This window comes from Pleurodeles waltl, chromosome 2_2, assembly GCF_031143425.1.
Source record: "Pleurodeles waltl isolate 20211129_DDA chromosome 2_2, aPleWal1.hap1.20221129, whole genome shotgun sequence".
Classification (NCBI taxonomy): domain Eukaryota; kingdom Metazoa; phylum Chordata; class Amphibia; order Caudata; family Salamandridae; genus Pleurodeles; species Pleurodeles waltl.
Window position 1 is genome coordinate 407116249 of NC_090439.1, and position 14063 is coordinate 407130311.

The 14063-nt window shown below is 44.1% G+C and overlaps 1 protein-coding gene across 2 annotated transcripts in view; it reads right to left on the minus strand.

Moving 5' to 3' along the window:
* DSEL (dermatan sulfate epimerase like) overlaps window positions 1-13387 on the minus strand; it is a 115061-nt gene extending 101674 nt beyond the window's left edge. Inside the window, exon 1 of one of the 2 annotated variants that reach the window (XM_069219905.1) lies at window positions 12826-13387. The gene's annotated coding sequence lies outside the window, so the exon portion shown is untranslated. Of the gene's footprint in view, window positions 1-12462; window positions 12548-12825 lie in introns of those variants that run through there. The other variant, XM_069219906.1, reaches the window with a different exon arrangement.
* Between the last annotated feature and the right edge of the window lie 676 nt (window positions 13388-14063).

Consider the following 14063-nt stretch of genomic DNA (forward strand, 5'->3'; position numbering starts at 1 on the left):
AAGGTCTCCAAAAGATGATTTTCTGGTTGTGTATGGTGATGTTTGAACCCCATTGTGACATTATTCACCAGATGGCCTTCTTAACTATAAATAGAACCACTGATATTTATGCAGCAGGGGAGGACCAAATTATGCACTGGATTTGACTAAATTATGCTGCAAGTAAAGTGAAATTATATGACATAATGACATACGTTTTGTGATAGTATTACTTCACAGTGTTGTCATTTTTACACCTGTTAACACTGTCTGTGTAAAGGTTTAATCTCATTAGTACTGGTTTAACATCCACATACAGTAATAGGCAACTGAAAAAGGGACCAGTCGACAATGTTTAGGGCCTTCCACTGCACTGCAACATATATCAAGGCACTTTTAGTAACTTTTGATCCCTTTTGAGCTAGAAACATTTTTTTACTAAAATCTGTAGATTATGCAGCATATGATGGATAGATTGCCAAATGTGGCAAATCCCTAATTATGCTGAAACCACTGCAACAAAAGAGTCATGTACTTCCAGTGGCCCTGTATATAAAGGACAGAGATACTTCCTGTTCCTGTAGGCCCTGGCAGGTAGGTCCTCAAAGGAAAACGGGATGCATTTAAAAAGAAAAAAAAATGTTTGTTTCATTTTTTAAGAGCAGGCAGCGGTCTGTGGGACCACTGCCTGCTCTTAAAAAACCTTTTTGCATGCATTCACAAAGGGGATGGGGTCTCTTTCCCTTTGCCACTGGGTTAACACCAAATTGAAATTGGTGCTAATTGCAATTGTTTTGCGACCGCATTCACTGTCACAAAACAATCATACATACCATTCAGATATGGTATTAGGAGGGGATGCCCTGAACATGCCCCTTCCTAATACAGAATCGTAAAACCCAAATTGCAATTCGGAAACAACTTACTGAATTGCAATTTGGGCTTTGTACCTCCCAAAAAGCATTTTTCTAGTTGCAAATGGGTGATTCACAAAAATGCTTTGTACGTGGGGACCCAAGATTCTTACAAGTGAACCGCATTGAACCAACTCAAAGTTAACTATGTATTAATGTGGACAGTAGGGTGGCCACATCACTCCATGTCATCACAGACACCGTTTCTAGTCCTGCCCTTTTGTGGGACAGGCTATTGCATTCTGGGCATTTTAGTCTTGGATTATCTTCATTGAGGAAGTCAGGCAAACAAATCTGATAGCAATGATTTGAGGGTTAAAAAATGCAATGCTAGAAGTAGTTTCCACCATAACACGGTGAAGCTAGGTGGCCCTCCTAATTGACAGGCTGCACTTTTTTGAATATTTAGAAACATTTTATTGGTTATTTACCACTGTGCAGTTGGTGATTGATTTCCCTAAGAGCAGGAAAAAAAATAAAAAATAGTAGGAAATAAATCAATGTTCAGGTTCAGCAGGTTGAGGAAATGCCTCCAAAATTGGCGAAAGGGTAGGACAAGGGTCGGTACATGGACACATATTTTCAGCAGGTACAAATGCTTATTAGGAGACATTTCCTAATGTGAACATGTACAAAAGCACAGTTCCTTTTTTACAGGTCAGAACTCCTGAGATTCTGAAGGACAGTCAGTATATGGAGAGTACTTCAAAAAGTCAGATTATTACTCAAAATGAAGCTGCAAGTCAATGTCAAACTTTTTCTAATAACTCATTCCAACGATGACACATTTTGAGGTACTTTGCGTTCATTTAACACCTAAGCAGGCCTTGTCAGTAGTGATTTTAACCAAAATAAAAAGAAATGTCTGCAAAGTTTATAAAAAAAGATTCGGAGCCAGAACTTGAATCATGAAAAAAAAAAAACGTTCTGAGCTCATCAAACGTCCAATTCACCCCTACAACCGCGCCCCCCACCAAAAAAAAAAAACCTCCAAATGAGTAATTTGAATTGGACCTGATACTATGCACTCAGACCTACTGCTGATCAAGTTAAAATGTGGTCGCACATTAGGACCCCGAAAGTGAGAAACAATGCCAAGAGTGTCCTGATTTTTCGTCGAACATTGAGCTGGAGGTAATCAATAAAGGAGAAGCTCTACGCCACTAAGGGCCTGAAACCACTGAAATAGTTTATTTCTTGTGAGGCATCTCTGTGCCCTTCTTGTATTCCCGACGCATTCCAGCTCGTTAAAGTTATTTGAAGATCAGAGGCGACTGCTCAGAATTCAACCCACGCCACTTTGTCAACTGAAATGCGGAAAGTAATGAGAGAGCAGACACACGGCGGCGTGCTTAGTACCTCACCAGAGGAGCGGAACTGTCGCTAGTGAAGCAGGTATAGTGGCACCGAGGGCCAGTACTTACAAAAGTGCACTGCACCCTAACCCTGTCTGTCTTTTACTACCCAACCAAAGCAGCATGTGCAGAGGAAGGGCATTCTCCTTTCTTGATGTAGGGCCCATGTCACTCTCGGAAAAGGACCAACCCTCACTCCATTACTGTTTGTTTGAATAAATACATATTTATATATATATATATATATATATATATATATATATATATGTATTTATTCAAACAAACAGTAATGGAGTGAGGGTTGGTCCTTTTACTGAAGCTGACACCTACGTGAGCACGGCAACAAGTGTCATAGGAGAAATACTTTAAAAAGATTAAGGAAGAAAGTACTGAACAGAGAAACAGAGTTTGAGGTACAAAGAAGTTACTTCGACCCAGGGGCGTAGGAGACAATACATTTCTGGGGGGGACAGGGACAGCCTTGGGGACTTTCAATCAACCCTATACAAATCGCTTGTTGTTTACGAACTGCAGGCTCCGATAAATGTACACAATCATATATATTGGAAGTGACATAGGGAGAAAGGAAGGCATGTTTTCACAGTCTGAAAGTACCTTTAATTCTTTAATTTACATTCACAAATTAACTAGCTCAAATGTGAAAATAACATGTTAATTAACCTTGCATCTTCATGCACCAAGCAAATAAAGGTAGGAGGGTAAAAAGGAAGAACATACCCTTTCGTCCCACACCCACCATGCCCTTCGCCTCATGCCAATTGGAACCGCACTAGAGACATCAAAAGCGATTAGGTACAAGAGTTGTAAACTGTGCCTGGAAACCATAGTTCTAATAACACTTCTACTCCTGTGTGTGATCTTGGGCAGCTCAGCTCCACATCAGTCATAACTAGAAGCATTTCAACTGCAGAAGCTCTTGCAGTTACAGGCTATATAAACATGGATTCTCTAATCTCTGTATAAACTGCAGTCACTCATTTCTTTAGAAACGGCTGTTTGTGATGCACCAAGTCACTGCGTATAAAGAAAAGACATTCACTGATTAAAAATAAAAAACATTGGAAAATGACTATGATAGGGTTATTACAGTTGAGTTCTGACATTACAGTGCCTTCTGCCAGAGCTAGCAGCCAAGGTAAAAGGCAGATCAGGTCACAGAGCATAATTAATGCAGCTGTTTAAAGCAAAAAATGGAATGTTGCATTTCTTTCTTCTGCTCTACTTTAATAGCTTGGAATGACAGAAGCTATGCACTAAGGTTTTAAGTGGTTTATGGGAAAGTTGGTGGCGTGACCATATATTATATGGGGTAAAATACCCCTGGCGTACATAAGGATATTGCAAGTCACCTTGAAGTTCATACCTTATAAACAAGCATTGGCAAAGCCAATAGGTCTCGCCTATGCAAGTTCTATTGCCTTTGCCAATGTGTTTTAGCCATGCTGTACACTAGTGAGACTACTATTCAGCATGGCTCAAAGTTAATGGCATAAAGGAGAATGATGTGTCATCGACTGGTGTGGCGTAGTGTCATGGAGTAAGTAGAGTGTCCTAAAATGGAGCAGTAAACTAACTTTAAAGGAACAGGGGTCCCTTGAATAAAATGCATCACCACTCCCATAAACAATGATATTAAAGTAGTATGCAAATGGAACGTTTCATACATTTATTCAATCAAAATATAAAAGATCAAATGTAGTGGGAAAACATCAACAGGGGAAATCGAGAAAGACTGATATTCGGGCATTACACAAGTTATCTGGATGACCCAATGTCACCAATTACAAGAAAAATGTAAAAAGTAACCTATATAGTACAGTGGTTTGGAGGAGGCTGGCCTGATTTGTAGTGGGTACCTATGGTATTTACACCTTATACCAGGTCCAGTTATCCCTTATTAGTGAAATGTAGGCAGTGTCTAGACGCCAGGCTCTCTAGGGGTAGCTGTAGCCAAGGCTTATCTAGGAGACATGCAAAGCTAATGCAATACCACTGTAGTCACACAGCACTCACACACATGAAAGAAAATACTCAGTGTTACAAAAATAAAGGTACTTTATTTTAGTGACACAAATGCCAAAAATACCGTAGAGACTATACTCCCTTAGGAGGTAAGTAATACACCAATTATATACACTAGTATGCCGCAATAGCAATAAAAACAGTTAGAAAAGTGCAATTAGTGAAAATCACAATGGTTAGAAATGGGCCTAGGGGAAACACAAACCATATACTAAGAAAGTAGAATGCGAATGTCGGTTTCCCACCTAGGCAAGTGTTGTGTGTAAAGGGGCACTGAGAGTATTAGAAAACACCAAAGGTAAGTAATAGAGCCCACCTCAGAGCCCAGGAAACAGGAGTAAATCACAGTAACTTTCCTAGAACACACAAGAACACGAGAAAGAAGATAATGGAAGTATCTTCTGGTTCTTGAAGACACAAAGGGTGGATTCCTGGACCTAAAGACCTGTGGAAGAATGGGACTAGGTCCAAGAAGCACAGAAGAGTCCAGGGAGGACAGGAGCCCCTGCTAACCGGAATCAAGGTGCAAAAGAAGACCCACCGGTGAAGAACAACAGTCAGTACTGCACCCAAGAAAATGGATGCGGGTTCCTGGTTGGTGCAGATGATATCCCACACCGGATGGATGATGGCAGTCTGGTTTGCGTCGCTGGATTCCGCCAACAAACCTTGGCACACGCAAAACTCACGGTTAGCGGAAAATGGCACTGCCTGGGACCAGGAGGGACCTGGTGGACTCTACCCAGGAGGAGGAGTCAGAGGGGGCTCTCAGCAACTCAGAGAGCCCACAGAAGACCAGCCAGTGGACACAGGAGTCCTTCAGCACGGGGACAAAGGAGTTGCAAAAGGAGGCCCACGCAGCACAAAAACAAGGGATCCCACACCGCCAGAGAACCACTCAGGAAGCTGTGCATTGCAGGAAGGAGTGCTGGGGGCCAGAGTTACATTGTGCACAAAGCATTTCATATAAGGATGCCAACAAGCCTTGGCAACTGAAAAACACGTGGTGAACAGGGTTACTGTCTTGCGTGGGAAGGCAAGCTCTTACCTACACAAACGTTGGACAATAGGACGTCAGGACCATCGGGACCACTTCAGTCCACCACCCGTGATGTAGGATCCATGCAACTCAACAGGAGAGGGGACCCAAGCAGATGGTCGTCGTTGCAGAGAGGTGCTTGCTGAAGCAGGGGAATGACTCCTTCACCCCAAGGGAGATTCGTTAATTCTTCTGGTACAGGCTGAAGACACGCTGTCATCTGAGGATGCATGACCAGGAAACAGTTGCAGTTGCTGGCAAGAGCTGAAGATACAATGTTGCAGAAGTTGTCTTTGCTTCGTTGTTGCAGTTTGTGGAGTTCCTGGAGGGTCCAGATGCAGTTTCTTCAGTGAGAAGGTGAAGTAAAGGATGCAGAGGATTCCTGCTGGAGTCTTGCAATCCGAATCTGAAGAACCTCCCAATGGAGAGACCCTAAATAGCCATGAAAGGGGGATTTGTCAGCTAAACAGGTAAGCACCTATCAGGGGCGGCTCTGACACCACCTGCTGGCACTGGCCACTCAGATGCTCCCAGAGTTCGCTGCCAACTTGGAATCCAAGATGGCAAAACACAGGGACCCTCTGGAGGAGCTCTGAGCACCACACCTGGGGTGGTGATGGACAGGGGAGTGGTCACTCCCCTTTCCTTTGTCTAGTTTCGTGCCAGAGCAGGGACTGGGGGTACCTGAACCGGTGTAGACTGGATTATGCAAGGAGAGCACCAAATGTGCCCTTCAAAGCATTTCCAGTGGCCTGAGGAAGGAAGCTACCCCTCCCAAGCCTGTAACTCCTATTTCCAAAGGGAGAGGGTGTAACACCCCTCTCCCAAAGGAAATCTTTTGTTCTACCTTTATTGGCTTGAGCTTCTCAAGCAAGAGGAGGGCAGAAACCTGTCTGAGAGGTGGCAGCAGCTGGGCCTGCCTATAAAACCTCAGAAGGTTGGAATGGCAATACTGGGGGTCCTCTAAGGAGCCCCCAGAGTGCATGAAATCATACAACCAATGCTTGCAAAAGCCTTGGGTTATGATTCCAACATGTTTGATACTAAACATACCTATGTTCGGAGTTACCATTATGTAGCTGGGAATAGGTAGTGACCTATTTCAAGTACACATGTAAAATGGCATCCCCGCATTCAGGAAGTCTGGGAAAATGGTCCTGGAGGTCGTGGGGGCACCTCTGCTAGTGCAGGGGTGCCCTCACACACAGTTACTCTGCACCCTACCCTCCGGGCTGGAGGGCTTGCTATAGGGGTGACTTATAGGTGACCTGGTGCAGTGTAACTGGCAGTGAAAGGGTGCATGCACCTTTTCACGCAGGCTGCAATGGCAGTCCTGCAGAAGCCTTTGCATGGGCTCCCTATGGGTGGCAAAAGAAATGCTGTAGCCCATAGGGATCTCCTGGAACCCCAATGCCCTGGGTACCTAAGTACCATATACTAGGGACTTATAAGGGGGCACCAGTATGCCAATTTTGGGTGAAATACTGGGTTACCAGTATGCAACAACCATAATTTAAGGGAGAGAGCATAACTACTGGGGTCCTGATTAGCAGGATCCCAGTAGACACACTCAAACACACTGGCAAACAGGCCAAATGTGGGGGTAACCAGGCTAGAAAGAGGCTACTTTCCTACAAGGTTAGCATCCACAATAATGAGTTACAAGCTTTTATACACCTACTTTTACATGAATGACTCAAATAGTGAATCAAGAAGTCATTAACTCATAGTACCTATGCTTATGCCAACTTATGTACAATATCACAAATTCAAGTCAAGGTACTTTGGCTGACGATATTTTGATCCCCTAGACAATTATCAGGATCATCCTAAGCCTTCGTTAAGCTTGAGTTAAAAGGGTTACAGAGTGCTTGTAACCAAAATGGCGAAGATAAATCGGACTCAAGTCTCATTTGAGTGAGAAGGCGATCTGAATCTCCCTTATCAAGCGCCAATGCCATAAAGTAGTAGAGTGGAGTAGTGTCACAGTGTAATAGAGTGTCATAGAGTGGAGTGGCAGAGTGTCGTAGAGTGGAAAGGCATAAGGAAGAGTGAACTGGAGTAGAGTGAAGGTATGTAATGTGAAGTGGCATAGAGAAAGTTGGGTAAAGTGTTACAGTGAACATAGTACATTGTTGTATAGTGGAGTGGCATAGAGGGTTGTGCTGTGGCATTGAGTAGAGTATCGTAGATTGAAGTGGCATAGAGTGGTGTGGAGTGGCATACAGTGGAGTAAAGTGGAATGGAGTGGCGTATAGGGAGTTGTGTAGAGAGTTACAGAATGGAGAAAGTGTTAGAGTTTAACGGAATAGAGTGTCAGAGTCTAGTATCATGGAGTGTAATGTCAGAGTGGAGTTGGGTGGTCTAGAGTGAAGTGGTATAGAGTACAGTGGTGCAAAGTAGATTGGTGTAGAGTGTAGTGATATAGAGTGCGTTGGTTTTGAGTAAAGTGGTGTAGAGTGCATTGGCGAATACTGCACTGGTTTAGCGTACAGTGCAGTAGCGTAGAGTGGTGAAGAGTAGAGGGGAGCAGAGTGGAGTGGCACAGCATAAATTGCAGTGGTTCAGAGTGCTGTGTCATAGAATGATGCGTTGCATGGTAGAGTGAAGTGGTGCAAGGTAGAGTAGACTGGTGAAGAGTGCAGTGGTGGAGTGCAGTGATGCAGAGTAGAGTGGCATAGAGTGTAGTCGCATACAGTACACTGGTGTAGAGTGCAGTAGAGTGGCATATAGTTGAGCGGTGCAGAGTAGATGCTGTGGTGCTGAATAGAGAGGAGTACAGTTCAGTGGCAGAGTAGAGTGTCATAAAGGGCAGTGCTGTTGAGTAGAGTGGCATTGAATGCATTGGTGTAGAGTGCAGTGATGTAGAGTGATGCAGAGTAGAGAAGAGTGGCATAGAGTACAGTGGTGCAGAGTAGAATAGCGGGGCATAGAGTGCAGTGGCATTTAGTAGATTGCTGCAGAGTACAGTATAGTGTTGAAGGGTAGATCGTTGCAGAGTGGAGCATAATGATGTAGAGTGCAGTAGCATAGAGTGGTGCAGAGCAGATTGGAGTGGTGCAGGGTACATTGGCGTGGTGCAAGATAGATTAGACTGGCATAGCATAGAGTGGAGTTTCGTAGATTGCAGTGGCATAGAGGAGATGATTTCAAAGAAGAGTGAAGTGCCCTACAGTGGAGTGGTGTAGAGTAGATTAGAGTGCAGTGGTGCAGAAAAGAGTGCAGTGGGAGAGCGCAGTGGTGCAGAGTGCAGTGGTGCAGAGTGCAGTGGTGTGGAGTTCAGTGGCAGAAAGTGCAATGTTGCAGATTAGAGGGTTGCAGAGTACAGTGGTGTAATGTAGAGTGACAGAGTGCAGTGGCATTGGGTGCTGTGGCGCAGACTACAGTGGCATTGAAAGCAGTGGAATAGAGTGCTGTGGTGCAGAGTAGATTGGCATAGAGTGCAGTGGGATAGAGTGCATTGGTGTTGAGTAAAGTGGTAAACAGTGCACTGGCAGAGTGCAGGGGTGTAGTGTACAATGGTTAGAGTAGAATAGCATAGATTTCAGTGGCGTGGTGTAGAGTGGAGTGGTACAGCATAGATTGCAGTGGCGTAGAGTAGCACAGAGTGGAGAAAAGTGCTGTAGGGTGCAGTGGCATAGGGTAGATTGTTTCAGAATAGAGTGAAGAAAAGATAATATACCTCAATATGCTGAAGTATGTAACGATAACAACATAAATAATAACGCTAGGCATAACGGCCCAAAATGAAATATGGCTTCTCCCTGTTAGCCACACTAATCAAGCCCTTCATTACCTAGATAACAAAACATTAAACATAAATGTTAGAAAAATATACCCTTCTAATAGCTAAATTGTTGTGTGTAAAGGTAAAATCTGGGCTCAATCTCGACTTCACTGTTTCACCAACTGGTGTGATCTTAGGCAAATACAAATATTGTGTTTCACAGAGTCTCCTTTCTAGCCTGCAGGTGTCAGGCTGAGTGCTACTCTGTTATCTCTTTAGATCTTCCTCATTGTCTTGTCACTCCTCTTGAAGGCATCCTGCAGTGCTCCTCTTCAAGGCGGCAGGTGATGCAGACAGTAATCATCCAAAACTCTTTTCTCCTCCTCGTGCCCTTTGTTCTTATGAGCAACCTTAAAGCCCACAGCTGTGAACAGGACAAACAAAAGGGCAGAGGAAAAGGCGCAAGGGGCCTCCGGACTCACCTTCATTCTGTTCTCATCAGATTGGAGGATGGTCGGCACAGGGCTATTATAAGTAGCGCTTTTGTGCGCTAATGGCCCTCTGAATAATAGATGTGAGAGGGGAAAGTATTGTGTCCCCTTGTCCCCCCCACCTTCGTCCCCCGTGTCCCCCACCCTCCAAAATCTGGGGGGGGGGGGGGGGGGAACACACATCCCCCGCGTCCCCCACACTTCGTAAGCCCATGCTTCGACCTGTATGCTGAGTATTCATGGCATACTCTTGGATTTCAGGAGTGAGTCTGGTGTATTACAATAAGTCAAATCTACTCACAACAAAACCTTTGTGAATCAGTTGCAATAAAAGCAGGAATTTTATCTCCCGTCTCCAGTCTCCATTAAGAGACAAACAAAATAGCTCATTTTGAACCGAAAGAGTAGTAATTAAAATCAGGATGGACCTGACCCGCACAAAGAAGGAACTTGTTCTCCCGCCCGTCAACAAAGCCAGGTGTGGCAACTTAACTTTCTGGTATGAGGTGCGCGAGCTGCATGCCCTGGTGATGAGGTGCTTATAGGAGAGAGGGAGGGGGGGGGCGGTTCAACATGTATTCATGATGGTGCTCATCATAAGATGCATATAGGACAGACTAAGGTAACCGTCAAGAGAGGCCAGGCAGGCCCTACTAACGCCGTTATAAGTAGGGGGTTATTTCCTCCTCAAGTCACGTCTCAACAGCCTCACGTCATAGTAACCTTTTTTTTCTGGAGTGAGCATACAAGTGCAGTTGAATCACAGATAAGAACAGGTCGTATGTGCTTCTGATGGTTTCATACGAACCTCTGCGTTGAAGTGCTTTACATTTTCCACCATGGCTTGATAAATGTGTTTGCTTAAGAACTGCCCTCCAGAAGCGTATGGAAAGGTTACTCGTTTTTCCCACACTCAAAGTTTTCATTCAATATTGACAAGTAAACATTTCTTTAAAACTCACAGTGAGAATGAGACACTTCCCTCCAGCCAATCGCCACGTGAAGCGTGGCGCGAGCTTTCATTTTTAATTAGCAGGTTCTCAACAGGTGTACTTTACTTTTACGATTTTGGAGCTACTGAGGTGAAATCGCCAACAAAACCAGTTCCGAGCCTTCCCTACAGGAACTAATCTCCAGGACTTTAATACACCAAAAATCATTATTTTCGAGATCAAGATCTTGGCCCCAGTTCACGGAATCAAGACAGATGGAATTCTGTCCCTGTGAATGAATCTGCCTACCTGAAAATGTCCCCATGGTTTAGGAATTTGTGTGACAGTAGGTCTATCCCCAACAGCAGATTAGTGAGGATTCCAGTGAGGGTTCACCCGCAAAACTCACAAATGTTTTTCGGTATTTGCACCTGCACATTTTCGTGTGCGTAATTGGCGCGGTTTTGATTAATCCTTGGAATCTGCGTCAGTCTCACAGCTTCTGACGGTATCACCTGCAATTCTTTAAAAAATAATAAAATGTCAAAAAAATTATTTCGAGTAAAAGAGCAAATGTTCAAATTTTCTTTCGTGTGTTGTGTTAAACAAGCCCTAGCGCATTTGGTACGTTCACAGAGAAAGAACACTCAAAAAAAGCTTCACTGGGTTTGGCAGATGTACTTCTTTTGCTCAATCAGTTTGCAACAAGCATACAGACTGACTGTCCTATTCGCAACAACATCCATATTTTGCTAATAACGTCGCCACAGCTGTCGCGCACCACAGATTCGGATTAGCCCGCAGGGAACCAGTCAGTGCTTAATTTGTGCTTGTTGTTTCCGGTGCTGAGCACCGGCACTTATTTTTGTGGCCGGGGCTCATTCTTCTGTCTCAAGCATTTGACGCGAGCAAAAGACACATATGGGAAAGATGGAAGAAGGATAAAACGAAAAAGCATCAGGAAGGGAGAAAGTAGAAAGCTGCAAGAGTGAGCTGAAGGGGCAGGCAGCAGCTTTATATGTATTGAAGAGGCCCGAAATGGCTTTAGGATTACGCCGCCTCAGTATTCCGTGTTCCCACAATTAACTGCAGCAACCCTGTGTTTAAGGTGTTTAAGAGGAAGACTTTGGGCACCGGCACGTTTTTATTTACAAATTAAGCATTGTACCCAATGTGCTGATCTGTCAGGTCAGTTTTCTGGCTGTTTGCAGGGCTATTCTATGTTCTACCAGTCCGGTTTTTACTGCTGATTTCCATAATATTACCACAACGCAGTGGTCTTCAAACTTTTTAACGCCCCTCCCCCAGCGGGGAAAAAAATAATTGGGCCCCCTCTCCAAACGTTTTACAATTATTCTATTACATTGGCAATGTTAAAGTATGTCTACACTTACTTAACCACTGTAGTTAAGTTCTTTTACTGTTTTCAAAATACAATAAATTACATGATGCCAAACACTGGTCAGGGAGGCATTACTATTGTAGAAACGTATCTACAGTGGGATTATTAGAAGTGGAGAAGGCGGTTTTAAATAGTATTTGAGGTCCCATACCGTTTGAGACACACTCCCAGCTTGAATATAATCTACAATAGAGGTTAATGATGGCCCATTACAGAACAGTTTACTGCTGCTCATTTTCTGTTACCCTAAAAAATGCCCTATTAACATAATGCTTCTTTTGGCCAGAGCCTCACACCTACCACTTGAGCCGCCCCCCTCCCCACCTAGTTTGAAGACCCCTGCGATAATGGTTGCAAATCTCCGTTGTAAAACACCCACAAAGCTGACGTTACAGGTTCAAAACTACCTCGATTTGGAAATGTGGGTCAATTTTAGCTATCTGGTTCACTAATGTGTGCCACTTTTACTCTGATGTCCGGACCGAGTTACTTACCCAGCCCGTACAGAGTAAACCACACCGGCCCGTGCTCACATTGTGTGTACTGCTCACGTTAAGAAGTGATGAAGTACATCGCTTACCCCTGTAGTTACATTTTCGCGTGCGCTCTTGTTCATCCCCAGCTCTGTGAATATTAGATATATGGTCCCATCATTTTCACGGTCGTTTGTAGTCGCTGATTATGTTACGTGTGAAAGTAACGGTTTATAGTAAAAAATATAGATTAGAGCCGCTAGAGGGCGCCACGAAGCAAGAACCTTGGCCAGAGCTTTGAAAACTTGGTTTAGAAATGGAGACAAGTTCGTTATTGAATACTGCACATGTGGAATCAATTCACAATCATTGCTCTAATCCTACACACGGTTAAGCAAAAGTCTTCTTGTTACTGTACTGAAAGTCTCGATTAGCACATAAGGTAAATGGCAGCTAGAGGCATTCCTTACCTCATTGGAGGACACTTTGGTTAGGCGCCGGACGGTCAACCCAAGTAGGACGTGCTTCTTGGCGCTGGTAGAGAAGAAGCCAGTGAGAATGAGCCGTCAGCGTTCGAGTCCACGTTTCCACACCTTGAAGGCACCGTTGTCCACCCCAAGTTCGCACTCCCACTGTCATGCCGCAATCATCCCTAATGGAATATATATATATATATATATACCATGACATTAAGAGCAGTGACTTAAAACTCGACTTTTAACCACGAAGGATCAGGTGGGTCCCTCGACCCCGTTTCCCCCAAGACATCACGCCCTGCACATAGCCGTTTCAGACCGTAGAAAACTAGAGGAGCCAGTCCTTCTCTGGAAGATGATCTCGGACGAAACCACACACCCCAAAGGTAGCAGCCCTCTGAAAGAAATTAGGAAGAATTTCCTCTCAGAAAGCCGCAGGCACAGTCCAGTTATTTTCCAGGCGGGGGAGGCAGGTTCTGCTGCCCCTGCCTTTTATTGAGATGGTAGTGTCTGCTTTCACAACTGCTCCTGCATGTTGTCGAGCAGCTCCTCCTCTCAGCTCGCAGCCTAGCCGATCAGAGCCAAGCAATAGGACCGGGGAGGGAGGAATACAGCGAGAGGCGGCGAGAGTGCAGCGCCGACACTGGGAGGGGTGGAGCAGGGAAGTGCTCTTGTGTCCTGCCTTCAGTCTCCCGCATTCTAGCGCTGTTAGTGACAGGGCAAGCTGCCCATGGTGTGCTGCACTGCAAGGGCTCGTCTCGTGCAGGGTCACTACGCCAGGAAAGCGACCCACCTTACCTTCAATGGGAGTTTCTTGCGACCTGTCTAAAAATATGTTCATGTGTGATTAAAACACACACACCCTTATGGGTCTCTGTTTATTTTATCTATCACAATATGTAAATATGATCATAATAATACCCATAAGTGCTTCACTACTGACATATTGAGGAAAACATAAAAATATACTAACATATACAAAGTCAAAAATATATCAAAATATACAAATAAATTAACTTTTACACACAGCAGCACATGATAGACTGAACTCCTATCTACCCACACTTGCACTTATGGAACTTTATGCATTACAATTTTATATTTCTTTATTATTTTTCTTATAAATGTATACTCTTTCTACATAGTTATGTATCTATATATTTATTGCTTTACTCATACTGTAGAAAGAAAAAAAGAAACAAAAGTCAACTCCCTCCAATGTATTACTCCAT